Raw genomic sequence first — 27,985 nt, 5'->3', positions numbered from 1 at the left:
TTTCCTAGTTAAAATTAAATCAACATGCTTCAAGTTAAGGACTGTATACATCTGCTAGCCACAGACTAGCTATTTGTAACATCACAGGTCTTTTCCAATAACAAAAAGCAACAATTCAGCAGGATTTTTAACTTTAAGCTTCCAATTTTTCACCACAAGCAATAAAAGCACTGCACAAGAGAGTTCTTATTTTCTTTAGCTGCACAGATAATTAAAAGCTCTGCAAAAGTTAGTCCCTGTCCAGCTGTTCCCACCCCCTCCTTCAGAAATGCAGAAAAAAGAAAGTGAAGAGAAAATGAGAGGAGAAAGAAAAAGAAAAAAGGAGGGGGGGAAAGAAAAAAGATTACAAAAAGAGAAACAAGAAAAATAAGCCACTGCTTTTAAATACCACACAGGGGAAGTCAAACTACGTACAAATCCTGCTCAAAGAACAAAGAGTAGCAATATTTTTTTTTTGTAGTTGAATCCGCGCATTTTGCCCGTGCCCTACCTTCTTCTTTATGATTTAGTCCATGAAGTATTTTCCCCTTTACAGTTCTTCATATACAAAGCCTTTCCAGCCTCGGTTTATATCCCATCAAGCCGACTATTACAGAATTCCCCTGCAGCCCCCAAACCAAAAATGACTACCAGAAAAGGGAAAGCTGTTCTCTTTTTGTCCCTGCTTTGTTTACAGAGCTGTCAGTGGTTAGTTAAACTCTGCCTGGAATCTGGCATTTAAGGCCTGCTCTAAGATTGCTTCCTGTGCAGGGCTGGAGGCCTCAGCTTCCTCTGCAATCCCAGCATTTCCACCCCCCACGTCCCCCCCAAAAACCACGCTTCCCAGCCCGGCCCGCCGCAGGGAAAGCCACCGCGCCAGAACTTCCAAAGGTGCCTCAGGAGCTGCTGGCAGCAGGAGGCAAACGAAGCCAAGGTGCATTTGGGCGTTATTTGAAGCGCTCTCTTTGCCGATGGAGATCTGTCTTGTGGCTCTATTTATGGTCCTGCCCGCCGGGGCAACGGCCAAGTGCCCTCCCCATAAAATCACTGGCACTAGCAAAGCCTTGCGTGGCTTCAGGGAATTTGGAGCTTTTCCTGCCCCCTTTTTTGGATTGAAACACTGCTGAGGACAGGGGTGTTGTGAAGGTTATTTTATTAGTTTACTTTCCCTGGGGGTATTGTTCTTTTTGAATTGTTCCCAGATTGGGGGATTTAAATTTTTGATGTTGATGTGATTTTCCTCGCATTTGTCTGGGGCTTTTTTGTGGAGATTCAAGGGAAAAATTAATTTTGCAAATCTGATAGAGACACAGCAATTGCTGCTGCTTACCTTTTTATTAAATTCAGTTAGACTATGTATCTAAAAAGCAATTTGTAACAAGGTTTTTTGCCAATCTTGTGTTTACTCTTACCACCAGGTACCCCTTGAAGAACCCAGAACAGCAAATCTTCCATTTTCTCCCAAGAAGTGTATCCATCTCAGCCCACATGTGCAGCTAAATCTGGCCCCAGTTTCTTTACTGAAGGACCTGTGAGTTGCAGGGCTGATCAAAGGAGGAATGGCACACTACAAAACAAGTTCAAAGCAGCACACTGTGGGTTTCTGTACAATGACAGCGTCCTCAGGAACTAAGACTGTACCAGGCATTTAGTCTGCGGAGCACAGTCACCATCAGGGATTTAAACAAAGCGTTGGCTGTAAGGACATCAGCTCACATGCTAGAAACAAGAATCCCAAAGCTTTTTCATGCTTTGCCTCCCCAAAGCAGACATGCTTTGATATCTGATTTATGTGCGCCTTCATCACCTCCTAGCCAGCCAGGCACATCCCTCTCTCCACCTCTGAAGGCACACTCTTTCCTTTTGGGCTGCTCGAGGCTCTGTGCACCAACATTACCCCCATGCCCTCTCCAAATATCCCAGCCCATCCTCCACTGTTCTACGTGGTCCTCAGCACCACCTCCCATCTCTGAAAGCTCGAGCTCTTCCTCACTGAGGAAGTCTGAGGAGGATAATAACAACAACCCAGAACTATTTCTGTTCTTCCTCCCCTCTTTTCCTTCCCAGGAGCATTGGGGAGATTGCCCAGCAGTGATAAGGAGTTCCCTGATGCAGCAAATTTTCCCCATCCTCAGGATACTCTTCTGTCGTGCAATGAAGATCAGATGGATGGATGATGGATGGATGTCTTGGGAGGATGTCAAGGGTTTATCCCAGTGTAGTGTCTCAATGGACTGAGGCACAGCCACTGCATGGCATTCAGAAGGCTTGCAATCCAAATCTCTCTCTCAAAAATCAGGAAGCCACTTCGGAAATGGAGTTCAGGTCAACAGTTTAACCTTTAGCTAGCAAAGCCATATTAGTGCAAGAAAAGGAGTCATCAGCCAGAAGGTTCACTTGAAGAAGTCAACTACTCAGTGCTGTTCACTGTCTCCCCAGAAATGAGAAGCTGTCTTTCAGCCTCTGAGAACCACTTGACAATAACACCTAAAAATTCCTCCTGTTTCCACAAAAATATGCAGTATATAATATAATGCACATTTTTTATACATAGTATAAAATCTAAGATTCTCAGAAGACTCAAAAAATTGCTTTACCTATTGATGTAGGTACCAATTATTAGAAGTGGTTCTTACGAGCCATTTTTTGGAGTGTACATATTTTAATGCTTCTTTTTGTAAGATTAAAATTGTTCATGAGTAAAAACATCCTGGGATAAAATGTAACACTCCACTCAGCTCCCCTCCAGGGCCTGCCTTCAAAGCCACTTGGGAAAACATCTCTCTGCATGACCTTTCAAGGTGTGCAAAGACATTTTCTTTTTCTACTCTTTGAATGCATATTTGTTTTCCTGGAACACTTATTTTTAATAACTTGGTGTCAAACCAAAAAAGTTCTATTTTCTGAAAAGAGGAAAACTATCCCAAGAAAACTGTTTCAAAAGCAATGTTTCATTCAACCTCAAAAAGAAAAATTCCCTAGTTTTATTTTAAATATAAAATTTTGGGGGTTCAAATTAAAATGGAAAATATTTTGATATCTCAATTTTTTTCCCCCAAACTATTTCCAGGTATGTTTTTCATCTAATTCACCTAGAAGACAGCAATAAATTTTAAAGAAGCATAAATATATATATTTATTGAATAAATGTGGATGTCTGAAATTATTTGACCAGTTCTATTCCCCTGGCATCCACACCTATGTGCAAATTACTGGAATGTGGGCTATTCTTACAGCGTGAATAGGTCCACCACTTACCATTTTGTTGTTTCTACTTCAAACAAGACCCTCAGCATCTTTTCAGCTTTTACACCACTGAAATAATCTGAAGTAAACTTGTGGGGGTTTTCCACCACCAGGTTCAAAAGAGGGACCTGTGGAAGAATTTACCTACATTGCCACGTTGGTTGAACCAGAATCACAGCAAAGCATGTGCCCTGAAAATGTCATCTCTCCCTCAAAAAATCCCTCTCCTCAAAAGCAATACCAGTCCCTCCCTCCCTCTCTGCACCTCACATAATGCCTTTGATCTTCAGCTGCCTATGGTTTATTGCTAAAATTTGTTGAGTTTTTCATTGTCATGCTAAAAAGTACTTATTTCAGCCACATTTAATCCCTCCCAGAACAAAGCACACACATGCAAATCCCACTCCCCTTTATGTCTCATTCCGTGAGAGACTTTGAAAATTTTGTCTTCTTTCTTCAAGCTTTCATCCAGGTAGAAAATCGGAGGAAAGCACACAGTAATTGCAAATATGTGACAAATATCTTACTAGTTCTTGGTGAAATGTGCTTTTTGAAAGCAAATAACAAATTGGCTGAGTAGAAATACACACACTACCATAATAATTGTATAATCCAGTATGGAGAGCAAAGTAACCTCCTGCTCTGGCTCAGATTTAACACTGTCCTCACCCTATTCCCAGCGCTGGTTTCAGTGACAACTCAGCATCCAGGGGGTCTTAAAAACAGAGGAGCCAGTCTGGCAGCAAGCAAAATGCAAACTACTACTCAGGTCTTTAACAAGAAATGTCTTTCAAGATCTCCCAGTCACCTTTCCATTACACTGCAGGAGCTCCCAGATGTCATGTTTAGGCTGAACTTCTACACCAGCTTCAACCTGGCTGAGCCAAGAAACTTCAAACAAAAGCATATTCCCTGACATGACACGGCCCTGTATTGCATTGATGCCTCAGGTTTTAGCTTTGATATTTTTCAGGTTCTGTGCTGCTTTAGTGTGTCATTCTGAGCTTCACATTAGGGGATGGTGAGCTCTCTGCACAGAGCAGCAAGACAAAACAATTCCTTCTCCAGCTGGGCACCAAGGACAAATGATCCAAATCTCAGGCCCAAGAGCACAAACAACGTGGGCTGGAGAGAGAAAAACAAGCAGGATGGGAGTGCATGGGCTAAAGCTGGAATGGGACAATGAACTGCAAGGTGCAAATGGAGCAGAGCTGATCCCAGTGAGAGCCCCCGGGAGCGCTCGTGCATTTTGGGACCATTTTGGTTCCTCTTGGGTGCAGCCCTGGCTGGGCTCTGGTGCTGCCCAAGGTGGATCCATTGAGGCCTTTTAAAAAAATCCCTGCTTTATTCTTTAACTCCATCCACTCTCTGTTCCAGGTCAGCCTCCACAAGGCATCAGCATGAGGCTCTGTGCTGGCCATGCCTGGTGACCACATCACACAAGCACATTCCATCTTATTTCTCTCTAAGTACAACAGCAAATTTCCCAATTTTCCTCATTCACCTGAAGGGAAGCAAGGGGATTTGGCCTAAGTTTCTTTGTAACAAGAGAAATCCACTGAATTTCCCATCGTTTCTCAAGACTACTGCATGCTGTGCCTCAGGTGTGTCCCGTTCCTTTCTGAGCCCTACAACCTCTCAGGCTGGTGAATAAAGTGGGCTACCAGCACAGGCCCATCCTGCACTGCTGCAGAATCCCAGTTCTGCAGGAGCTGGTAGAAATTTCAGGACCCTTCCAAGTCCAGCTACACAAAGATTTCCCACATGCTCGCAACTAAACATTTGACTGTCCTCTGACCTGTCCTCATTGCAGGATCAGGTGGTGACAGAAGTTATTGCTGTCAATGCTTTCTTTATTTTTCTTAATACTACCACCAAAACCATCAAATTTCTCATTAAATTTTGACTTAAACCAAGACTGCATGCAGCTTTGTGACTTGCACCCCATTAATCCAAGTGTCCCATTTTCCCATTTGTGTCCACCTCAGGTGGCTCAAAGCCCTGGTGTCAAAGCATGGACCTTCCAAATGTCAGCAAAGGACTGGTCAGTGAGAAGCATAAAGGATATTTCACATTAGCTGGCTAAATGCCATGACATGTACAGTATCCCTAAGACTACCATTGCCTTTTCTTTCTACTTCCTCCACCTCAGAAGTGAAAACATAACCTCTTCATTGCCCCTTTTGAAGCTAAAAGCAACTCAGCAAGCAACACTCATTGTCTAAATGTGACTCGTTTAATCTGGCACCTGTGAAAGCAGGTATGACAAGCATCCTACTGCAATATCTGGGAGAATTAGAGCTCTTTAATCGTCAGTCAAAACAAATAAATGTGTTTTTTATTAAGACCTGTCAGAAATCATTTGGAAATTATTTTCATTTCTCCCCTATTAATTCTGCTTTAGAAGCATTCAGTGCCACTCAGGTCTTTCAGAAACAGGCATGACTTCATTGAAATCAAAAGGTGGAGTTCAAAGGATTGATTTCTCCTTTGTCACACCTCATGCATGCTCCTTCTTTAGTCCAAGATGTTAACTATGACTGGAATCATATATTACCAACAGCAAGGCTCCATAAATTCATTTTCAATGTTCCTTTCATGCAAAACCACATCTGCAATTGTTTCTGTAAATTTGGCCAAGTATTCGTGTTGACTGCAGAAAATAAACTCTTGTACATATACATATATATACACACATACCCACAAACCCATATCAAGCAGCTTTATTCCTTCCCAAACAGAATAGCTCATTTGGGATTTGAGGCAAGATAAATATACTAGGTCACATGAAGACAGTTTTATTCCAATGTAGCTGTTCCTTGTTTCATCTGACCATACTTCTTAGGACTTCCAAGGGCAATTCATCAATGGCAAACCAACGTAAGCATAAGAAAATCAAACTTTGGTGTTTTCTCAAGGTCCCTTTTTCAGTTCTTCAAACATTTCACTTCCAGCTACATGTATATTTCCAAACAACTGACTTTATGAGAAGAAGACAGTCAATTACAAAGAATTTCAATGAGGAAATCAACCCCCCCCCCATCTGCTAAAAGCTCTGCTTTTGGTATGAAGTACATTTTCCATCTCGTATTTCATGGGAGTGAAAAAAGCTCATGTACACTGGTGGGGTATTTGCAAACCTGATGAACAGATTAGAGAACAGTGATTACATAGAATTACACCATTCTATGTAATCACTGCAGATTTTTGCCCAGGTGGCATCCTGAGCAAAAATCTGCAGTGATGACATTGAATAGAGATTCCCAGGCGGTGGTTTGCAAATTAGTGATGGCCCACAGGACCAGGCCATGGCCCAGGCCCTCAACTGCAGTAGGTGCTGAACAGGTTTCACCAGCCCTGCCTCCAGCACAGGCTACCAAAGCATACATCACAAAATGTTCCTGAAGGTGCCAGGCCCTGTGACAGCTCCCGCTGCTACAGAGCCACAGGAAAATGCTGACAGGCAGCTTTTTATAGGACTTTGTTCCTGCCACGGTTCACTCCTTGGGTTGATGCCTTTTCAGGACTACCTAAAAACAGAGGCCAGACAAAATTAAGGGAACAAAAAGTGGTTATATTTACTGAAGGGCCTTCAGGTACCCTTAGGGTAGACAAAGCCCACACAGGGGCTACACCCAAAAATGGATAACAGATCACAGGTATTCCTACTTTTATAAGTTTGGTCCATTTGCATATTGGAGGTTAATCTTCCAATTACAGCTTCAATGAAGTAATGAAGCAATATGAAGTAATTTACCCCAAGTTTGCTTCCTGCCTCCAACTCACTTTTGTTTACATTTCTCAGGCCTGAGACAGTGAGGTGTCTGTGATTCCCAGGCCTAGAGAGGAATTGTTGTATCTGACCAAAATGGGAAGACAGGAGCTAACACTCTATATGGAGTTTAGACTTATACACTAGAGAATTCCTGGATTACAAATATATAGGCTAAAATATAAAGGCTAAAATCCTAAGGCATGAGGGTTCTGCAACTAAAAGATCCATGGCTGGTCCATTTCTTATATCCATGGTTAATTCAGCCCTGGGGCAGGAGCGCTGCAGAGCTGCACTGTCCCAGAGGTGTCAGCAAACATTGGGCTGCTGCAGCAGCAGGAGCTGTCATCTCACAGCCAGTCAGTTGCAGTGAAAAGTCCCCATTTATCTTTACTCCCTTAGGCAGGCTGACTGCCATTTCCACTCCTCCTGCTTCCTTCCTCTCCTTTCCTCTACTGCACATTGACTTAAGGGCCAGGCAGAGCTTTCGCTTGACATTTGGATTTGCATGTACTTGTCCCACCCCTGATCCCTGTGACATTTCATTTGTCTATCATTTCCCATTAGCAGAAGAAGGAAGAAACACGACAGAGCTGGAAGCTGCTGGCACAGCCACTGGTTCTCATGGTAGGAGGATCAACCCTTGACTCTCTCCTCCAAGTGTCCTCTGAACTATTTCAAATATGTTGTCCCCAAAGATCAGAAGGTACTGAATTATTCGTATACAAACTAGAGTTGAAATCTAGGTCCTGTTGGAATCCTTGGCACACTTCCCGGAGACTTCAGTCAGGACTGGATTCCACCCTCACAGGCCAGAATCATCTAATATGCACAATGAAAGTTCCATGGGCATACTCTGCATGCCAGAAGCTGGTGTAATCTCAGATTTTGCCAATATAGGCTGCTTCATCCTCTTGTACCTTTATGCACACACATGCAAAGTCAGAATTGCTTTTACTCTTGCAACCCTTACTTGTGGGAAATGAGTTATTTTTACATGTACCATTACCACTGAGTTACATGTACCATTACCACTGAGGAAATACTTTGCTGTAGATACAAAGTGCAGTAAAAGCTTCATTGCCCTTTACCAATGTTTAATCATAAGTGAGAATAACCCAGGTAATGTCAATGAGGCAAAACACAAAAAAATAGGAGGGATTTTGTAGTCCACAAAACCATTTATAAAAGTTCTTCGTCCCCAAATGAGCTCTGATGTGTGTTCACTTTTTCCTGCAATCAAACACTGGGAAGCAAGCTCATGGGATACCATTCACTAATTACCCTTGCCTTTATCTGCTTCTACCAGCAAAGATCTACATTTTGCTAATTAATCACAAGATTAATGTACTTCTTGCCCTGTTAAATGACAATGGCAATTTCCCACTGATTTCTATTAAGGGAAAAAAAAAAAAAAACACAAAAAAAAAAAAAAAACAAAAAAACAAAAAAAAAAAACAAAAAAAACACAAAACAAAACAAAACAAAACAAAAACAAAAAAAAAAAAAAAAAAAAAAAAAAAAAAAAAAAAAAAAAACAAAAAAACAAACCCAGAATACAAAAGAGTATCACACAGGCAGAAGCAGCTACACAACCGTGGAGTAGCTTACACATTTTCTGAATGTATTTGTTTCCAAGCAGGTTTTACAAATGTTTTAGCATTCTATTTACACACTTTCTCTGTGTCTCTCTGGTCCTGAATTAAAAGGCTAAGGCAATGCCATTAAAAATAATGAAATGTTTGAGCAAATCTTAAGGTAAGGTTCCAACAGCAATATTCACTCAGCCAGGCTTCAGACTCTACATGTTTTCTGGAACATGGTTCAAAATACAAAATCATGATACATTGAGCTACATAGTCAGTCATAAAATAGTAATAGAAAATAATATGAAGATACAATGCAGCCAGCTTACTGTGGCTTCAGTTCTGTGTTTTCAACCCTTTTTCTTTTTGTGCTAAAACTTGCAGCTCTAGGATCCAGCTCTGCCTGGTGCTGAACATCATAATCTCTAATGAGGCTCGAGGGGGTCTCTGTTGCTTGCTCTATTGAGCCAACACCAAGCAACATACTAGGTTTTAGACATCATCCCTACATTTTTAAAGAAAAAATAAATACGAAAAAAAAAAAAAAAAACAACACAAGTAGTTTGGTTTGCTGATGCTTAACTAGTTTTGCCCTAAGAGACACTGAGTATTTTGAATCCAACCAGTTCCTTGGAATAAATGAATGATACATTTTCAAGGTGTTGCCAGTTGCTTCTAAACTTCAACTCATCTTCCCTCCCAATATCTTTACACTCACACCAAAACAATGCATGTCACCATGACAGACACAGTGCAGCTGAAAGGCCAGTTATTCCATGGCAGAACATCATGAAAATCTCTGGAATTCCACCTGGCATGGATCCAGCTGCAGAAATTTCTGCTGGGCTTTTCCAGCTCACACTTTTGGTCATCTTTAAAAATGAAACCCAGATTGTTTCCTGCCAAGTAGGTCAATCAATTTATTTCTAATGAGCAGAAATTCTGTGTCATTTTGGTTGAAAGCTGAAGCAGGAGGTCAGTCCTGTCTTCAAAGAGGTAAAGCAGGGCAGCAAAAACACAAAGCCTTTCAACATGACCATTCAAACAGGGTATCACAAAATAGATGTATGTCCCTCAAAGTCTACATAATACACCCCCACTACAGCTGAGTTTAGCTGATAAAAAGGAAACACACAGCAGTGTCACCAAACCAGAAGACCCAAGAGCAGTGAGGCTTTGGCCTGGCTCAGAGTCAAACAAACAAGACAGGTGAGACCTGACAGTGTCCTGTGTGCACACAGACATACATAAATGCTTTGTATTAATGTGACAAAAGAGTTACACCTGAGCACCGCATAAAGCAAATATTTTTTTTAATTGTTTCATTTCTTTAGGAACAGTGCCTCAGATATCTGTGTGGTTCAGAGGCAAAAAAAAAAAAAAAAAAAAAAAAAATCAAAGAAATAGGTGGGGGAAGAAAATAATTTCTGTACTAAATGTTACATACTACCATTCCCAAAACCCTCTTCCACAAGTTTCCAAAACCCCTATGGGCTCTCCTCCAGCCTCCCTTGTTGTCATGTAATTCCACCCAGCTCAGACTGAGACACAGAGCACACATGACTGCTCACAGTATAAGTTCTGGGCACCAAAGGCACATGAAGCCCCCTTTTTCACAGCCACAGGGTGCAGTTGGATGTGTACAGAGAAGAATCAATCCGAAGTCCCAGATAATAACACTTGCCAACTTGTAGGATTCTTACAATCCATACTCCAGATTTTAAAAAACCCAAACAAATAAACCAAACAGAATAAAAACCACTCACACTAACCTGAAAATAGCTTGCACCCTTAAGGAGAACAAAGGAAATAAAAAACATATCTGAAAATCATAAATAAAGTGCAAGATTTTTCAATGCTTACCTGAACCAAATAAAACCTTTACAACCTGTAAATACTGACAAGTGTCACTTCAGATCCTGTTATAGAAGTCCCTTAAATATAAAAGACAGGTTGTTCTCTAGTTAAATTCTTTCTCCCTTGCTTTTCCACTAGTGAAAGTAATTGAAAACAGAAGATATGCATCTTGCTGCAGCCTAACTTTTCAGGAACAGAAAGTGTAAATGTAATTATGTACATCACACTGTGCATTAAGTTTGCTCTCAGTTGCACCCATCTATCTTCACACAAAGCCAATTAAAATCCAAAAGCATCAACACTTAGAGTCACATAAAATAAATGAACCTGTTAGGTGATGCCATATGCAAGACACCCCTAATAAAATCCATATAAAGAGAGCACCAGTTTTCTTAGCCAGGGAGCGCTGCGGAAGACACAAATTCATAATGCGCAAACTCATGATGTTACTTCAAAGAAAATGATGTCACAAACAACATTATAAAAAACACTGCCCAAAGCAAGGTGTTATATGGGGGATACATGTGATTTCAAAGTCTGAAGGGTGTGCACATACTTCAAAGAGGACACACTCATGGAACGGATCTGAATTTTTACTATCTTTGCTGCTGCTTTAAGTCCATGTTGTTTTGGTATTTATATTAAAAAGGAGACAGAAATATCTTTGGAGATGACTAAGCAGTTTCTTCATTTCTATTAAGTACCAAAAAGCAGCCTTGCCAATTTATCCATATTTAAGTTTCTACAACTTAATATAAATTCACTTCCAAGAACTACATAGGTCTTCTTAAAGTATGTGCAGCAAGAAGTCAATGCTGTGCCAGCTGGCAGATTAAACAAGCCATTAAATAGGCTCCTACTGAATTTAAAGGATTGTTTTTCATCTTTTCCCTCTCTTCTCCTCCACATCCAGATGTATTATTTAGAGGATATTTTCCAGTACCGGTAGAAAAAGTCAAAGAAATGCCCTTGGCACGTAATGAGTTTTTCCTCCAATGTGGTCTCCTGCTGCACTTGGAATTTATTCCATTACTGTATGGCTTGCAATGGTCCCAAAATACCTCTGACTATGTGAAAATATAGGGAAAATGTGTTTGAGGTAGGTATAGTTCTTCATTTGAAAGCAGGGACAGTCTGGGGTGATGATTTCTCTCGGACCAGCGCTGTCCCAGTGTGCCATCCACAACCCACATCCTGCAGCCCCCAGTGCAGGAGAACAGTGCTGTTCCCTACACATTACAGCTGAGAAAGGCAGAGTCCACCAGGACTAGGGACAAGGCCACCAGCCTGTCCTTAGGTTGGCAGAGAAGCTCATTTCTCTGCAGTCCCTGCAGGATGTCAGTGATGAGAATTAAAACTGTGGTAAAACCTTAGGCCCTCATGGAACAGAGATCTTCAGCATTTCATTTTTCCCTCAGAGGTTCAGTCTTAAAGTTGTCTGATGTGGAAGAGGTTTTACAGTGACTTCTGTGAGCCAGAGAGGAGTTTGATAAGAGGATCCATGTTTACCCCTGAAAGAATTTCCGACCAAGGTCGTTGACATAGAGACCGAGAAAGAAAGAAGGATAAATAAGAGAAACCTGCAGCTGCCTGTTCCAATGAGCACTTTGTCTTTCCTGACCAATGAGTAAAGTGTAAACTTAGGAGTTTTGTAAGAATGCATAAAAAGCATGCATGCTATAATAAAAACGGGTTTCAAGCCTTCTGAAACTGGAGAGTTGCTTTGTATTGTGACTGTCTCAACTACGACAATCTGAACTTCATGATCTAGCAGGATTCAGAGGATCAATGAGTCTAGAACAAACACAGATATTAAACCAGCCCAGGTGTCATCTAGAAAGGAAAAAAAAAAAAAAAAAAAAGCTACATAACATTATTTCAGCTAAATATGCCCATATTAAAGTTTTCCAGATAAAACATCCCAAAAGATCCAAGCTGCTCCCTGTGGCCATTTTGGGCTGACTGGAACTACAGGAAGCTGAAGGAGTAGCAGTGGCTTCTGAAATGCCTGATAAATAATTTTACAGAAATTGAAAATTACAGGCCTCTCTTAGTATTTCAATTCCTGGGTAGTAAAAATGAGCTCAGTCCCATAAACTTGCTACTGAACAAGAAAACCAAGAAGGGCTTAAAACCAAGTATAGGCACAAAGGCAGGGGCTGAGACAGCCAGCCCTGGATCTTGCCCATGGTTTGGAGCATCTCCTTTCCCAGGGGAAGAAGCCCCTCCAGACAGGTCCCACAAGGGGAGTGAACCCCTTTGCTTCCAGCCAGACCCAGAGAACATCTTGGCCCATGCAATGACTTCAGAACTTGGCTCAAGCAGGGTGTGATTTGCCAGAATTGTTCTGGGGGTCACAATCATTCCCTGCTCCCTTCCTGAGGGGTAGTTTAGTTATTAATTGCAAAAGCTGAAGTGTAAAAACCTGTGTTTTGCATGTATTCTTTGTTTCTAATCCCCGGTATCCGTAAGGGGACTCCCTCACTTGGCTAGCAGTCGGGATTCATTAGACCTTTTATGATGATTCTTTCTGTTGTGCAGATATATGATGAATCTCAGATGTTTAAATAGCATATAACAGTGCTCCATTGACCTTGCTGAGTACAGTTGGAGGGGAAAAAAGGTAATTTTCCTCAAAGAAATGTTAAAAATGTGTCTCCACTATAGCACAGATGCAGAGGATAAAGAAACTCCAGAGGGATTAAAATATTTTAGATTAATTTGGAAGAAGGCCACATTGTGTAAAGCCTGGTTAGTTTGGGCCTTTCCAATTCCATGCCTTATAAACAAACCCATTTAAACTGCATTTGTAAGAAGGAATGTTTTAGGAAAAAAAAAATCCCCCAAAGCAGTTGTAACTCAAATGACCTCCAGTTCTGTATTCTCTCCTTACTGCCTAAAGAACAAACATATGTACCATATATTCTAGCCAGAGTTTGTGCAGTTGCTGCATGATTCATACTGCTTGAAAATTAAATCATTTAAGTAGAGGGATTCTGGCTCCCTCAAGCAAGGTTTTAAAACTGAAGCAAGGTTGGTTTTGGAACCAGCTTCCATACTTTGAACACCACTGCTTATAGATTTTTGTTTTGGGCTGGGTGGAAGAAATTAAAAGATGAAAGTAAATTGAAAGCAAGAGATGGAAAGAAAGAGAAAAAGGAGGGGAAAGAAAAGAACCTGTAAGATCAATGCAGATATATAAGAATGAACCTAATATTCAGCATGCCACTGACTGGCAGGAGCAAATCCTTAAACTTTTGCTCATTTTCAAGGTCAAATTTTGCCCATTTTACTCCTACAGAATAGAGTTTTTGCTCCCTCCAAAGAGAAAAATCAGATTCTAAATAACCATAACAAATAAGATTTGCTGACCCTCACAAATTAATCAAGTTGAGACACAAATGAACATGAGGGTAGCAGTGCACCAGCCAGAGGGGGTAGCAAAATGAAAGACACCAGGACACACACTTGAGTCATTTTGCATGATCAGCATCTTCAAAACAGTGGGAACTTAAAATAAAGGGATTTTCCTTATCAACAACCACAAATCCCAGAGTAACTCAACTTCAGGAATAACCTGTCTGCCATGTGGATAAAGAGGCTTCTCCAGAAGCCCCTGGCCTCCTTGTGCTGTTGAAATGGCACCCAAGTACTTCAGTGCAACCCAATCACTGCACAAATTCCTCATCCCAGAGGGTGGGAGGCAGCTGACACATCTGAGTACAAAATGTTCTCTCCCCTCTCCCAAACACCCAAAAAAGCCAATATTTATTATTTCACCACTGAATGCCAACATCTTGGAGAGGAATATGGCAACTTGAAGTTCAGAACAATACAACTCAATAGTTTAGAACTTAAAATAAAGGAAAAAAAGTTGTATTCATTAAAAGGAATGCATTTTCAGATAATATAAATATTAAATTCTGGGATTTGAGGGCTAGCATCCCTTCTCATATCTTACAGCATGGGCATAAAACTCAACTGGGATGAGGGTTTCTGCAGCTATCATACATTTGATAGCACATCATTTTCTTGCTAAAATACTACCTGTTTAAGTTCTCCATGTCATTTTTCCTCTTGGCTGTTTCTTCACATTTGTGATTAACACATTTCTCTAGCCTCTCACACACATTTTCACTTTGACTGCTTCTGTAGCCAGCCCCGTGCTCCCATACTCAGCCTGCTTGCATGGATGGAAGGGATACGTTAAACTCTCCTTGGAGATACTCCAGGTTTGCAAGGATATAACCATAAGGAGAAAGCTGGCTAAGGGGACTTTTACATCAACAAAAAAAATCAAGACAGAATGTGGAACTCCTTGTGGTTGGGTTTTGTTCTTCAAATGTCATGTATGGACCTTTGTTTGTTGACATACCACTCTACACATTCATGAAAACAAGATGTTCTCTTGTCACTTAGACTATCATGGTAAGACATTTTAAATAAATACTTCACATAATTCCAGAAACAGATGTTAGACAGTAAATTTGGATGTTTGCAATAGAAATGGCCAAGTCCTATTTAGTAGGGCTTGGATTTTTCTGTTTTATGCTTCATATTATCACCAGCAATGCATGAAAACTCAACAGCTATTACATCCTCAACTTTTCTTTTGAAATGTATTTATCTTTAAAATTTACTCCAAGAAGTTTACAAGTAGAAGTGAATATTTTTCAACACACTTAACTCTGCCTTTTTCACTCACATGCCTGCTACAATTCTACAGACACGTATTTTTTTATTTTCTTCATCTTCAGCAGGAGGTGGGTTTGTTTGCTCTACCACCTCTCGCAGTGGCTAAGAAAATGATACTCAGCCTAAATTTTGCTTCTCTGAGCAGTTCTAGCCTCAATGTTGCTCCTCATAGTACTCCTGGTTAAGTATTTGTGTACTAATAACATAACTCCATTGTTAATATTGCCCTTTCCCTGACTGATTCAAATGGAGTATGTCTGGTACCTGTAGTAATAAATTTTGAAAACTTACTGGCTCTTCGTTCGGTGGTAGAAGTAAGATTAATTTGATTTCTTCATAAATCCCATTGTTTCCATTTATTTACATGCTACAGCCTACTTTTTGTGGCTTGAGTTAGCCAGGGCTAGTGTGGTGTTAAGGTCAGAGATACAGCAGGGACACAGATGTACAGTGACATCTCAGTTAGTGCTTGTTGTTACTTTTTTTAGAGACTACGTAGACTTTTTATGGAATAAAATGCCCTGAAAATTCTGGTAAGAAAAAAAAATTGAGAGAAAAATTAATAAAAATAACTAATTCAATTTAATTTTACGTTGAGATTTGTAGACTTTCCTCAGGTTTTGCCGTTCAGGATTTTCTTTGTACTTGTAAGGAAAACAGCACTTAGATGATCCTCACTTTTAACACAAGGGAAAAACATGACAGAGATTTGTGTCTCAGTGATAAAACTAGCAAAAATAGAACACTTATGATAACCCTGGCTTTGAAAAACATCAGTAAAAAGCCCCCCGAGCTCCATGAACATGTTGCAGACTGCACATGTCACATAACTACAGACTACGATTTTTTTGCCTGAGGCTCCCACATTTAACAAAGGGAAACACTGCTTCCAACAAAAGATGCTATTCTAGTTATGTGCCCTTTTACCCTGTCAGAGAAACAGCTGGTATCATAAAGTCACAGCTAATTTGTATCATATCTGCACTAACAGTCAGATTTAGTTTGTATCAAACTTTCAAAGTTGGACTTAATGCCAGTTGATGGATGACAGCTTTTCTTGCCTCCCCTCTTCTCGAAACATTTAAACATTGCCTCCCACATAAAAAAGCCCTCCCAATATTCAAAATACAAACAGAGTCTTTAATATGTTCACATAACCAAAATACATGCTAAATATAAATCATTAGAACTAGCAAATTTTAAAAATCCTGAAGAAGGGTGAGAATTCTATACCAGCAGTTCTGAAGGTCAGTGACAAATAAATAGTGCTTTAAGACAGACATGTGGGTACCAAGTGTAATGGAAAAGAATTTTCTCCTAAAAAGAAGAGCAGAAAAAAACCCTGCCTCAGGTAATCTCTTGAAGCTTGGGGTATCTGTTCTCCAGATTCCAGTCTGCCTGCAAAGACTGTAAGGGTTTTTTCAAGGTCAGCACTCAACAATTTAGGGAAGACCAATTTCACTTATTCTTTTAGGGGACCTGTTTCTCATTTAAGCTATTAAATGTCATCCACTTTCATTTTAAGACCCACTGTAGCAGAATGCCTTAACTGTGTAAAGGGACTCTAGTGAAAGTGAGAGTCAGGCCAAAGGCTTAACAGTTTCAAACCCACAAGGCTCATGTGAGAAAAAGTTGCAAAAAAAAAATCAGGCTCTTGTTGGAAAACAGGCATGGGGAACTTCCAGGGACTGGGAGCTCAAGCTCAGCTCACATCAACAGCTAACAATGATGGTGTGCTTCTGAGGCTACCCCACCACAACACCTGAGAATAGAACATGAGCTTGCAGACAAGATACTCTTTTAAAATTTCAGCTATTTCTCACTTCCACATTATACAGAAATATTGGGGCAAGGCTCTTGCCTATCATGATCTGAAAGCATCTCCAAACTGCAGGCAAGGAAAGTCTGTGTAATGCTGCACAGTGTAATTATTATCAGAGTTCTGAAAAATTGGCCCCATTTACCAGAGAGAGATTGGTCTGCTCTGTGAAGTTACACACACCAAGCCAACAATGGCCCTGGGAAGTTCAAAGCAGCAGCAATGGAAATGCAGTTTTAAAGTGACAGGAGAGCGTATTGTGATGGAGCTGAAAAAGAGCAGTTGTGAATGAAGACTGGAGAACCCCAGCTCCCAGCCTATCCTTCCCTCAGCACATGCATTGCCTGACTTAGAAGGGCAATATTGCACGGAGGGCAAAGACACAGCTGCTGCTGTGCCCAGGCTGTGCTTGTCACTGCTCCCTGATGGACTCCCTGGCAGTGAGCAGAGCCAAAGCGCAGCATGCTCCTGCCACCTCCTCTCCAGTGAGCTGTATCTGCTCCCTACCTGCTGGGAAGATGCAAATAACCAGCTCCACTCCCTTCACTCTGAGCACAGCAGTGATTCTGCCCTTACATATGATCTTTCTGCTTGTTCAGAATTCTTTTAATAATTTTTTTTTTCAAATGTTCTTAAACCTCTGTCTGACGAGGCATGGTTTATCAGAAGCAGATTTCTCTTCAGCTACCCAGTGTGTCCATTTTACAATTCCTAGGTGCTCTAATTTCTGGAAAATAAAAAATGTTCTTCATCCAAAACTTGGGATGAGTCACAACAGGTTTACTTGTTTGGGTTCACCCTTAAATGAAGAATAACTTTCTATATCTAAATGATGCTCTGGCTTTATTTACAGCCGCTCCAAACACTCCTCAGTGACCCAACGCAACATAAAACCCACCAGCCTCTCATCTCTCACAAAAGAGCTTTTCCCAAAAAGTGCCCCAGCTGCACTCAGGTCCCAGAAGTTACAGGGAAACTTGGGCAAGATTGACTTCTGCCCCTCCTTTTCTGAGTAGTAGAGAGGATGGATGAGAGAAGGAAGACCCTGTGTCCATCTAACTTTACCTCATAAAGCCATAGAAAATATCTTCAGAGACTCTACAAAAATGCTTTTCTCCTAAATGATTATTTAGGAGAAAAGCTGACCAAACCCATTCTTACACAATGTTTCCCAATGGCAAACATCTTTCAACAAAACAAACATTTCCAAGGAAAAATGAAAAACAATCATCCCTATCCAGTGACTCTGAACCTTAACCTTTGAGGGTAGCACTTATTCTTGAAAGTAATTCATATGAGCATGTCAGATTGCCTTACAAAGTCAGGTTTGAATGTATTCAAAAACTAACAGACTTAAAAGGACTGTCATGATAATACTAAACTGTTACTGCCTTTTATATTCAGATAAAGAGATGTGTCTCATTTCCAGTACAAAGATAATGCTGTTTTTTTCCTTTCCAAATGAGTGTATTGGTCCACAACATTTGCTTTAATAATTTTCTAAATGGCCTATTCCATGGTATTTTCATTCACAGCCCCTAAAACCCAAGCCCCCTTTTCAGCCAGCTTTGCCATGTGAAAGTGGAGGTTAAGTATGGAAAATGTGATCAGATTTTGCCTTTACTTCTTTGTGACAGAATTCTTTTGTCACCTTGACAAGTGCTGGGCAAGCACCAGAGGGACTTCAGCATAGGAGAGGTGACGTTTACCCTGCATCCAACACTTGGAGAACATGACTGAGTCCCTGAAGGATGGATTTTCAGATGCAATTTATGAACCAAAATAAGGAACCACCCCCAGCTCAGCCTCAGTTTTGAGGGATTGAAGTGCCTTCTTTCAACACCTGTCTACAGATACATTTCCAGCTGCTGAGGTATCAGAAACACTCTGGAGGGCAGTCACTGCTCTCTTTGAATATCCAATCCTTAGCACAGGGAAAAAGGACTTACATTTATGACCCCACTTGCTTTTGGACAGTATGGCCTTCTTTGCCTGGATTCATATTTTTAAGGAATTTAAATACCTCATAAACGCACTACTTGTGGAAGCATGTGGGAACTTAAAGCTAGACATCTCATGAGAAGAAGTGTTCCATGGGAAATTTCAGAACATTTTGGCTGGTTTTGAATCAAAAAGAAATCCTAATTTTGAAACATCAGCATTTCCTACAACTGGAAATACCAGATTGCATCTGGCTTCAGTTTTAAACACTCCCCACACCGAAGGCTCGAAAGTAACGCAGAACTGCAAAACAAGAACCAGGGCAGAGAACAGCCTGCAACGATTATCAGCCCATTCAGCCCTTGCACAAACCTTCTCAGAAGTGTAGACAAAGTTAAATTTGCTTCCCCAAGGATGATGACAAAGCCAGCTGAAATGGGCCCAGACCCAGCAATCCTGATGGGGAGGGAAGGCTGCTGGAGATGAAAGGCAATGCAAGCAGTGTCCAGCCTTCTGCTCTGTGTGTCTCCTCCTCCACACTGCTCTTGCCAAAAAGAGGGGCAGCGGTACAGAGGAGGCCCAGGCACAGAGAGAAAGTGGTCCCCCACCAGTGACAAGCAGCTCATTGTACCCTGAGTTGACTGAAGATGATGGTATTTAAGGGAGCTGACTCAATGCTGGGGCAATATTTCTGACCCATCATTCTGCTGTCACAGGCACTGCTTAAACTTAGAGCCAGTCCACAGTTTGTCTCCAGTCTGGAATTTCCGTATATTGAGGGGCTAAAGTTTACACACATTATAAACACTTCCTTTAAATGGTTTGTGAGCCCTCACTTGTCCTGGCAGTGAAAGAACAATGTTTGTAAAAAAATGCCCAAGTGTTCCATGTTGTAAATAGTCAGAAAACACAGTTACTTGGTCTCTTATATACTTCTCAGAGCCTGCTTATTCTAAAAAGAAGAAGCAACAGGTTAGTAGCACTCCAGCATATGATCATAACACGAATAAATATGATTTAAGACTCCCACTGCATGAAAAAACTTGCTAAAATCCAGTGAGGAAACAGAACTTTTAAAAGAATGGCCATACACTGACAAAATGATTACTGTAAAGCACAATGATTTTTGAGTTGAAGGTAAAATTCCACGTGAAATGCCTTAAATCTACTATCAATTCTGAACAAAGTAATCACTGGTGTCAGTGACACCAGAGGGACAGGAGCCAAGGGTCTGCTGCAGGGTTCTCCACTGATTGTCAGAGGAATTTGGATCAACCTCCAAAGAAATAAGAAAACACACAAGGAAAAAAGCCTCAAATAAACCCCCCAGCTTCTGAATACCACAGGAAAGGAAGTCTGAGGTAATTGCTTTGATCATACTCACACAGGAAGGCAATCAGAGGAAATATTCTGAGCTTTTCAGTAACAAACCAGTTGTGTGATGAATCAAAATGACGACTCCAGACAAAAGAGGTGATCTCTATACAAAAATTAAGAAATAAAGAACCTTATTTAGCAAAGGCATAATTACTCTGCATTCTTCATTTTTCTTTGGTAAAGTCTTCTTTAATGACACTCCTAGAAAACTGTGGGTTTTTTAGGTATGGAATTAAACTTAAAAAGTTTTAAGACACCAACAAAACCCACTGCCAAGAGCTCTATAAATTAGAATTTGACAAAGGAGATTTTGATTTCCCAAGATCTCCTAACCAAGTCAGTCACTGATACAGACTCTTGTTGTTAGAACAACAACATACTGTCTGACCAGCAGTGAATTTTCACACCACAGCCAGGTTTCCAGCACACCCCCATAAGGATATAGGATATTCCCTGCAGTAAAAAAAAAAATGTTCAACAAAGTACTCTGCACAAGCAGATAAACAGTAAAATGGCAGTCTGTAGATGATATGAAACTATTCAGTTTAATCAAACTTAAAAGTCAGTACTACAAACTGGGGGAAAGAGCTCATAGCAATGAATTTCTACAGGCAAACTGGATTCATTTTTCAGAAGTAAAGGTACAGGAGGGAAAAAGAAATCCTGAGATCATTATACAAACAACAATCAACTCTAAACGAGCCAGTGACACTCAAAACTTCTTGGAGTCTGAGGAAGAGCCCTCTGAAAATATTAGGTGGCTCCCTAAAAGGGTTGCCATGCATTGGAATAGGCTTCCCACCCTGAATAATTTCTGGGTGACCTGGTAGAAGCCCACAATGGACCAGGAAATGCAGTAAGAAGGAGCTGCAGTGAACTGGGGTATTTTTCCCCAAAGACAGGCTCTGCATTCAGCTTCCCCTTTGGTAGTATGCAGACACACCAGAGTACAAAAAAAGCCAAAAGCTTTCTTCAGAGAGCCTCTAGTGGTCCATTCTCTTTAGAACCAAGAACCTTCATGTTGAACATCTGCTGCCAACAGAAGAAATGGATTATTTAAAAATCAATCTATTTTCAGTTATTTTAAGATAATAGCATGGGGTTGGTACTTGCATTCATTTCTGGTTATTCACTGGAAACTCAGACTTCTGAGGACCCAATACAAATTACTGTGCTGTAATTTCAACAACAGTTTTACAGTCTGGTCTCTAGGTTTTAAGACACCTGTCACTGATTCACATTATTGAAAATACTGGGGTGGCCAAAGGCAGGAATTTGATCCAAGGTATTAGGAGTTTCAGTACTAGATTCAAGAGATCTCAACCCCAGTTTTATGCTGAGCATTACTGTGCACACATCACATAAGAAAAAGGAACAATGTAAGAAAACAACTCTGAATATCAGGGTATGAAAAGAACAACCAAGAACTCTAAATCTTCTTCTTCCTCTCCCTGGTTACACCTGCGAACAGCAAGAGCAGACCAGACCCTGTCAGTCCAGAGCTTCAACTCATGAATAACAAGGCCCTTCCAGGTCACTGAATTAATTCCAACTTTTCCACTAAATTGAAAATCTTTCTTTGCTCTTTTCTGTTGTCTAGTGTGCCCCTTTTGACTCTCAGCAGGAATAACTTCAAGACATCCAGATCATGCTTTTGGAGGGTCCTGGGTCCAAAAGCCCTTTTCTGCTTCAGACCATTAACAAATGGTCTTTCAATCTCTTCAAGATTTCTAAAATGGAGACAACCCCCAAAAATATTTTCATTTTCTTTCCCACAGTCATGAAGACCTTTTCTGCTGCTCTCCTTGTATTTGCTCTGTTCTAAACCAACACTTTTCTGAATCAAGTTCAACATAACTTGTGATATCAATAAAATGACTGAAATATTCTCTCACAGTGTTTGCCTTCCAAAAGACCTTCTATCTCACCACAATTCCATTGTAAGCTTACTATGAAGGGATATGAACAATTTAACAAACAGGTAATTTCCATCCAACTTAAGCGTGAAGGAAGTTCAGGCCCAGGTCAAAAAACAGACTCCATAAATCCAAACCCTCCAATCCAACAAACATCCCTCAGGTTTGGACGCACTTTGGGCTGTAATCTTCAGTGGTAAAATTGGCACCATTTTTACTGATTCTTCAGTCTTTTGAATTCTCCTGACCATAAACTTTGGGTTCATGTTCTGCTCTCATTTGTGGAATGGCATTAACAGCATCCCAGACCTTGGCACACACCCAGCACTGCATATTCAACACTCAATTTCCAGCTAACATGGGCACTAGATTCCCAGATAACACAGGACAGTAGCCATTAAATCCAATTTTAGTAACTGAAATGCTTTTATCGGAAGTTCTTAAAAATGCTTGATCAGAAGTACTTTGTGGCTTAAGAAGTTCAGGAGTTGCTGCTCTCTTGATTATGGAAACTGGAGAAAACAAATGAGATCCAAGGTCATTCAGCAGCTAACTTGTGAAATTCAAATGTGTCTTGGGGAGGGCTATTAAAAATAAATGCATACACACACAAAGAAAAGCATGGTTTCACTCCCCTCTGCTCTGTTAATGAATTTGGTTCCATTACACCTGGTAGTTTTGAATGGAAATAAAGTTATGGGGCCCAGTTATCAAACTCTGTGTTGCAGGTATTCCATTTTATCCAAGAGATCCCAGCAGTGATCAATATCAGATGTTTTGAGTAGAACATAGGGACAGGGAAAGTATATAAGGGAGCTTCCCACAAATACTCTACAGCAGCTTGTGACTTCCAGAATGCCTGAGTCAAAGGTGGAATCCATATATTTACTGATCTCCATGGCAGCCTTTTTCCATTAGGTTCAGCAGCTGCCAACACTGAAAGAAATCCTGTGACAGACTCCTCACTCACCTAGTGCACAGTTAGCTCTGGTATGCACGCAAAGTATTCAGCATTGCATCCCACACAATGGAGCAATCCCAAACCTGACAGCAAGGTGGTTAAAAAGCTGTCTTGGAAATAGCACACCTGGGTTTCAGTCCCACTTACATATGTAACCACTTAGGAAAATGAAATTACATCAGTAGAAGAGAGTGGGAACATAATAGTTGAAAAGTGCATTTGAGCATTCTTTGTGACAAAGGAGGTAACCCAGTCTGCCTACTGCACTCTGAGTTAGCAACTTGTTAGATAAAAGTTTACATCCTCTAGTCTGTGAAAACAGCAGATATTTCACAGAATCACAGAACAGTTCAGGTTAGATGACACCTCTGGAGATCACCTAGTCCAATTCCCTGCTCCAAGCAGGCTGCCCCAGCGCCATGTCCAGTTGGGGTTTGAGCATTTCCAAGGATGGAGACACCACAGCCTCTCTTGGAAATCTGTTCCAGTGTTGATCTCTCCAGTAATAAAGTTCTTCTCTACATCTAAATGGAATTTTTTTTTTTAATTTCAATTTCTGTCCTTTTCCTCCTGTCCTTTAAGAAGACTCTGGTTTGGTTGTTTTTATTGTAGCTGTTCCCACTCCCACGCTGACAGAGTCACAGTGTGTGACAGCCATAGAGTGGCTGTTGAGCTTGACTCTCACCCCAGTTACAGCTAGGAATTTTTATCCATAGATTTCAATATTGGCTGATGTGCAAATTATTTCTTTTTCCTCAAGTCATGAAAATGACAGCAGGAAGCCACCTTTTTTTAAAAAAATAGTCTAGGTGAAGTATTTATTTGAATACCCACTTCTTCCAGACCTACTTTTCTCCTTTTGATTTTTATGTTTTCACTGTTGTCATGCAATTTATTTACATGGGAAGACATTACAGAGGGAGCAATTAAAGCTTTTCCTTGGATGTGCTATGTGCAAGAAGAAGGCTTTTCAATACAGGATTTGGCAAACGAGTGTTGTCAGCAGCAGAGGGGACAAGACACCTCCAACTCATCCATCACTAGGATACTCAAGAAAGGTGCCCAAGGAATCTGTCTTCTAGCATAACCTGGAAAGGGGAGGTGTGTTCACACCTGTGAGCTGCTCACCCAGACACTTGCACACAGCTTATTAGTACAAAACAACGGTTCAAAGGAAATAAAAACACCTCACGCAGCAATATGCTTGAGTTAAATTTGAAAACCGTAGTCAAATCCCACTGGCTTCAGGCTAAACACACATTTGCACGCTCTGCTGAACACAGTTTGCTGTGCCTGAGCTCCACCTCCCAGAGGGGTGCAGCCACCTCCTGGGGGAAGGTTTTGTGAAGGAGAAAGATCTTCCCCTTCCATTCTGCCACACTGCTAAGATCCTCTTAATGAGAAATTCACCTGACTTCCAAAGCTTCAGAAAATTACATTTCCCCTCCACCATCGTAAAATGCCAATTATCCTTACGCTGATCTGAGTAGCAGGACGCCCTGATATTTTGGAGGAAAGTCACTCCTCTTACGTTCACAGTAACAAAATTCTTACATTCTCCCAACAAAAGTGAACATCTTTCAGATACAGTGACTGCCCTACATACAGGGTTTCATTCTGCACATCCTGGCATGGAACAGGAAAGAAAGCCAAGTGCTTCCTGAGGTTAAACACAACCAAAAGGAGGACTAGGTACAGCTCATACTGAGTGAAAGTAGATTGTGAGACCTGTGCATGGTAATTCCTGAATGTAGAGGTTAAAAAATAAGCAATGTGTGCATCTGAGCAGATGTGGGCTGGAGCAGCATCTTTGGCCATGCAAATATAACACTTGCTTCCTTCTGGCCACATTTGTGCTACTAAGCAGAAACCATTTGCCAACCACACAGCAGTGGCGTTCACATTAGCAGAAAACCAGACTCCCCGTCTCTTCCTGCTTTGCTCAGCACTTACTGACCACAGGAATAAACAGAGGGTTGTGCTCCTCAGCTGCTCCATGCAGGATCTGCTGTTCTCACAGGGACATCAGTGACAGCAGGAACAGGCCAGGCCTGTTCCAGAGGAGCCCTTTGTCCTCACGTAAACCTCGCTCGCCAGCAGAGGAGCGACACGCACAGCAAGGAAAAGACAGCTGAAGGGGAGTTTTCCCCTCTCAAATTGTGTGTTTGCAAGGGCAAACATTTTAAAATTTAGAAGCCAAAGCTGGTGATATCACTGGTTTTAATCTGGAAATTGAATATAAGCACCCCTACATAACTGGCAGTGGATGCAGGCATGTCTGCTACAGAACGTGCTTCTGAGGGGAACTATTTACTGCTAATAAAAAGTCCCAAATTCCTTGCAAATTCGCTGTCCCTTCCAGAAAAGGGTTCCAGAAAGCTTAGAGCTCTAATCCAAATTGTTAATAATCCATAAAAAATACTGCATAATAATTCAAAAAATAGTCTCTTCCAACAGACAGTAAATGGAAACTGCCTGTTTTAAAGCATATTTTGACAGCTGCTAGCATCATTCAACATTTCAAATAAAAGAGTCTGCTCAAAAGAAACAGTAAGCTAAAAAATTTGAAACAACAAAAAGGTCTCTTGTGAAAGCTGTGATTTTCTCATCTTCTGTGTCATCTTCAGCTATTGAATGAAGACACACTAGTGGGATAGGTGTTGGAAGAGAGGGGGCTGCAGGGAAAATTCTGTGAGCTGTATCCTTCTCAGGGAAGTTTAATTAATGGCATTTCTGAGAAGAATTTTGATTGACAGGATTAGTGCCAGCACTAAAAGTTGCTATTTGTGGATCCTGGAGCTCACAGTTCCCATAAAAATAAAAGAGTTCAGAAAAGAGCTTTGTGCAAATGAAGGCATTCCCTCAGCAGGGAAGGTTCATGTGAACCTCTTCTGTGGCTTCCCTTCACATGGGTTTTTCTGTGGAGATAGGATAGCAGAAAGTCCCTGGAGAACACCCTCTCCATGAGGCAAAAGGTTTGATTCCATTTTCTAGGTCAGTCCTTGGGGAAGGTTTCTAAAAGGAGTCAAAATCAAGCCCTAAGAATGAGTGTTCCCAAATTTTGTGGAGGGAAACATTTGGTTCCACTTTCTTTTCTTTTGGATTTATTTCAGCTTTTAGTACAGACTAACTTTTACTTTCTAAATTCCTACCTCCTTCTTGCTAAGACAATCTAGTATTTTCCTAGCAACACTCAGCTCAAAAGATTTCAATTCTCTAATCACCTATAAAGTCTTGGGACAAATGATTAAGTTGACCACAAGCATTGTGTTTTATTTGATTGTTGTCAAATCTTTAAGTACTATCTGAAATAAACCATCTTTACAAGGGGTAATGAGTTACATGCCAAACCAAGAAACTGGATATGAGCCAATGCTGCTCCTTTGCAAAAACAGGGGAAAGACACAGCATTCCAGTTCTCACAGGAAGCACACACCAGTTTGCTGAACCATCCTCCAGAAACTTTGAAATGGAAGAAGAGAAAAAGGAAAAAATTTGATTATTTTCACTTTCTACATGCCTTCTCTATCACCTTCCTCACAGGGTAATCTAGTTCAGATCCACTTATTCTATCCCAGAAGTTTTCATGCATCTTATTTGCATCACATCTTGATGGCTTTGCCCCATTTTTATCTCTGCTCTTCTCCTGCTTTCCCTCAACTCTACTGTTCTCCAGCTTATTTGCTCACTCCCGTTCCCATTCTTGCTATACCAAACTTAAACCAATGTCTTGGCCCAGATCCCCTTCCTCCTACTCCTTATTGTTATTGTCCTGGAATCTCCTACCTCTGATCCTATCAGTTTTGGGGGTTGTTCCCATAAATCTCCAATCTCTCCCTTTTTGTGCCTTAAAAAATCTTGGATAACGTAATTTCTTCAAATTATAAGCACTCCTATGCATTTGGGCTTGAAAATTTCTGCATTTTGACTGAGGCAAGACGAACAGAGCTAAACTTACACTGAGGAAAAGTTTCATAGTGCACCAGAATGCCACTAACTCCAGAATAATGCAAAAAAAACCAATGCAAAAAATTCTTTAAGTGGCTTTATTAGGTATGGAAAGCTTGCAAACCAGGCATCACAAAGAATGTCCCAGTGGTCACATTATTGGTGATTAATACATATATCTCCTTCCATAGGCTGTTTCCAGTGACCCAACAAACCACTGGTTTTATTCCAGCTACTGTCTGGGAACAGCTGGTGGTTTGATGCTTTCAGCTCCCACTGCTACTGGCAGTGTTTAACAGATATGACTGGTATACAAGCCTTTAAGTTCAGATCTACTTATTCTATCCCAGAAGTTTTCATGCATCTTATTTGTACCACATCTTGATGGTTTTGCCCCATTTTTTCCTCTGCTCTTCTCCTGCCTTCCCTCAGCTCTACTGTTCTCCAGCTTATTTGCTCACTCCTGTTCCCATTCTTGCTATACTAAACCTTTAAGCTTACAGCACTGCTATCTCAACTTTAATAAGTTTTAAACTGCCTGCAGAAAGGAGCATGAATGCTGAAGGTTATGAATACTCAAGGGCATCTAGATGTCTACACAAATACTGAAATTTTAGTCTGCTCAGGAAAGCAGACTGATTGCTACAGATGGGCACCATCAGCTCCACTCCATAAGTAACCAGCTTTGTCACCAGGTGCTGAAAAGTGGATCACCACCCTGACTTCTTCCAGTTCTGCCCCATGGATGGAGGAAGTGAAGTTGCAGGAGAAGGCATGGCAAGCATTATCTGTTTTCTAACTTTTCACTCCATGTGCAAACACAAAACCTGGCAGTTTGCTATCCATCGTCTAGAGGAAAACCACCAAGGCTGCTTGTCAGCCTTCAAA

The 27,985-nt window shown here is 40.9% G+C and overlaps 1 protein-coding gene across 8 annotated transcripts in view; it reads right to left on the bottom strand.

Annotated features, from left to right (window-relative positions):
- Positions 1-27,985, bottom strand: part of CALD1 (caldesmon 1) — a 227,158-nt gene that overhangs the window by 84,492 nt on the left and 114,681 nt on the right. For 5 of the 8 annotated variants that reach the window (XR_008437262.1, XM_053978268.1, XM_053978272.1 and 2 more), the window contains exon 3: positions 20,280-20,375. The exons of 2 other annotated variants lie outside the window; for them this stretch is intronic. The gene's annotated coding sequence lies outside the window, so the exon portion shown is untranslated. Of the gene's footprint in view, positions 1-490; positions 605-20,279; positions 20,376-27,985 lie in introns of those variants that run through there. One more of the 8 variants, XM_053978270.1, reaches the window with a different exon arrangement.

This window comes from Vidua macroura, chromosome 5, assembly GCF_024509145.1.
Source record: "Vidua macroura isolate BioBank_ID:100142 chromosome 5, ASM2450914v1, whole genome shotgun sequence".
Lineage (NCBI taxonomy): Eukaryota > Metazoa > Chordata > Aves > Passeriformes > Viduidae > Vidua > Vidua macroura.
The sequence above is the reverse complement of the archived record's forward strand: the minus strand, read 5'-3'. Positions and strand labels throughout refer to the sequence as shown.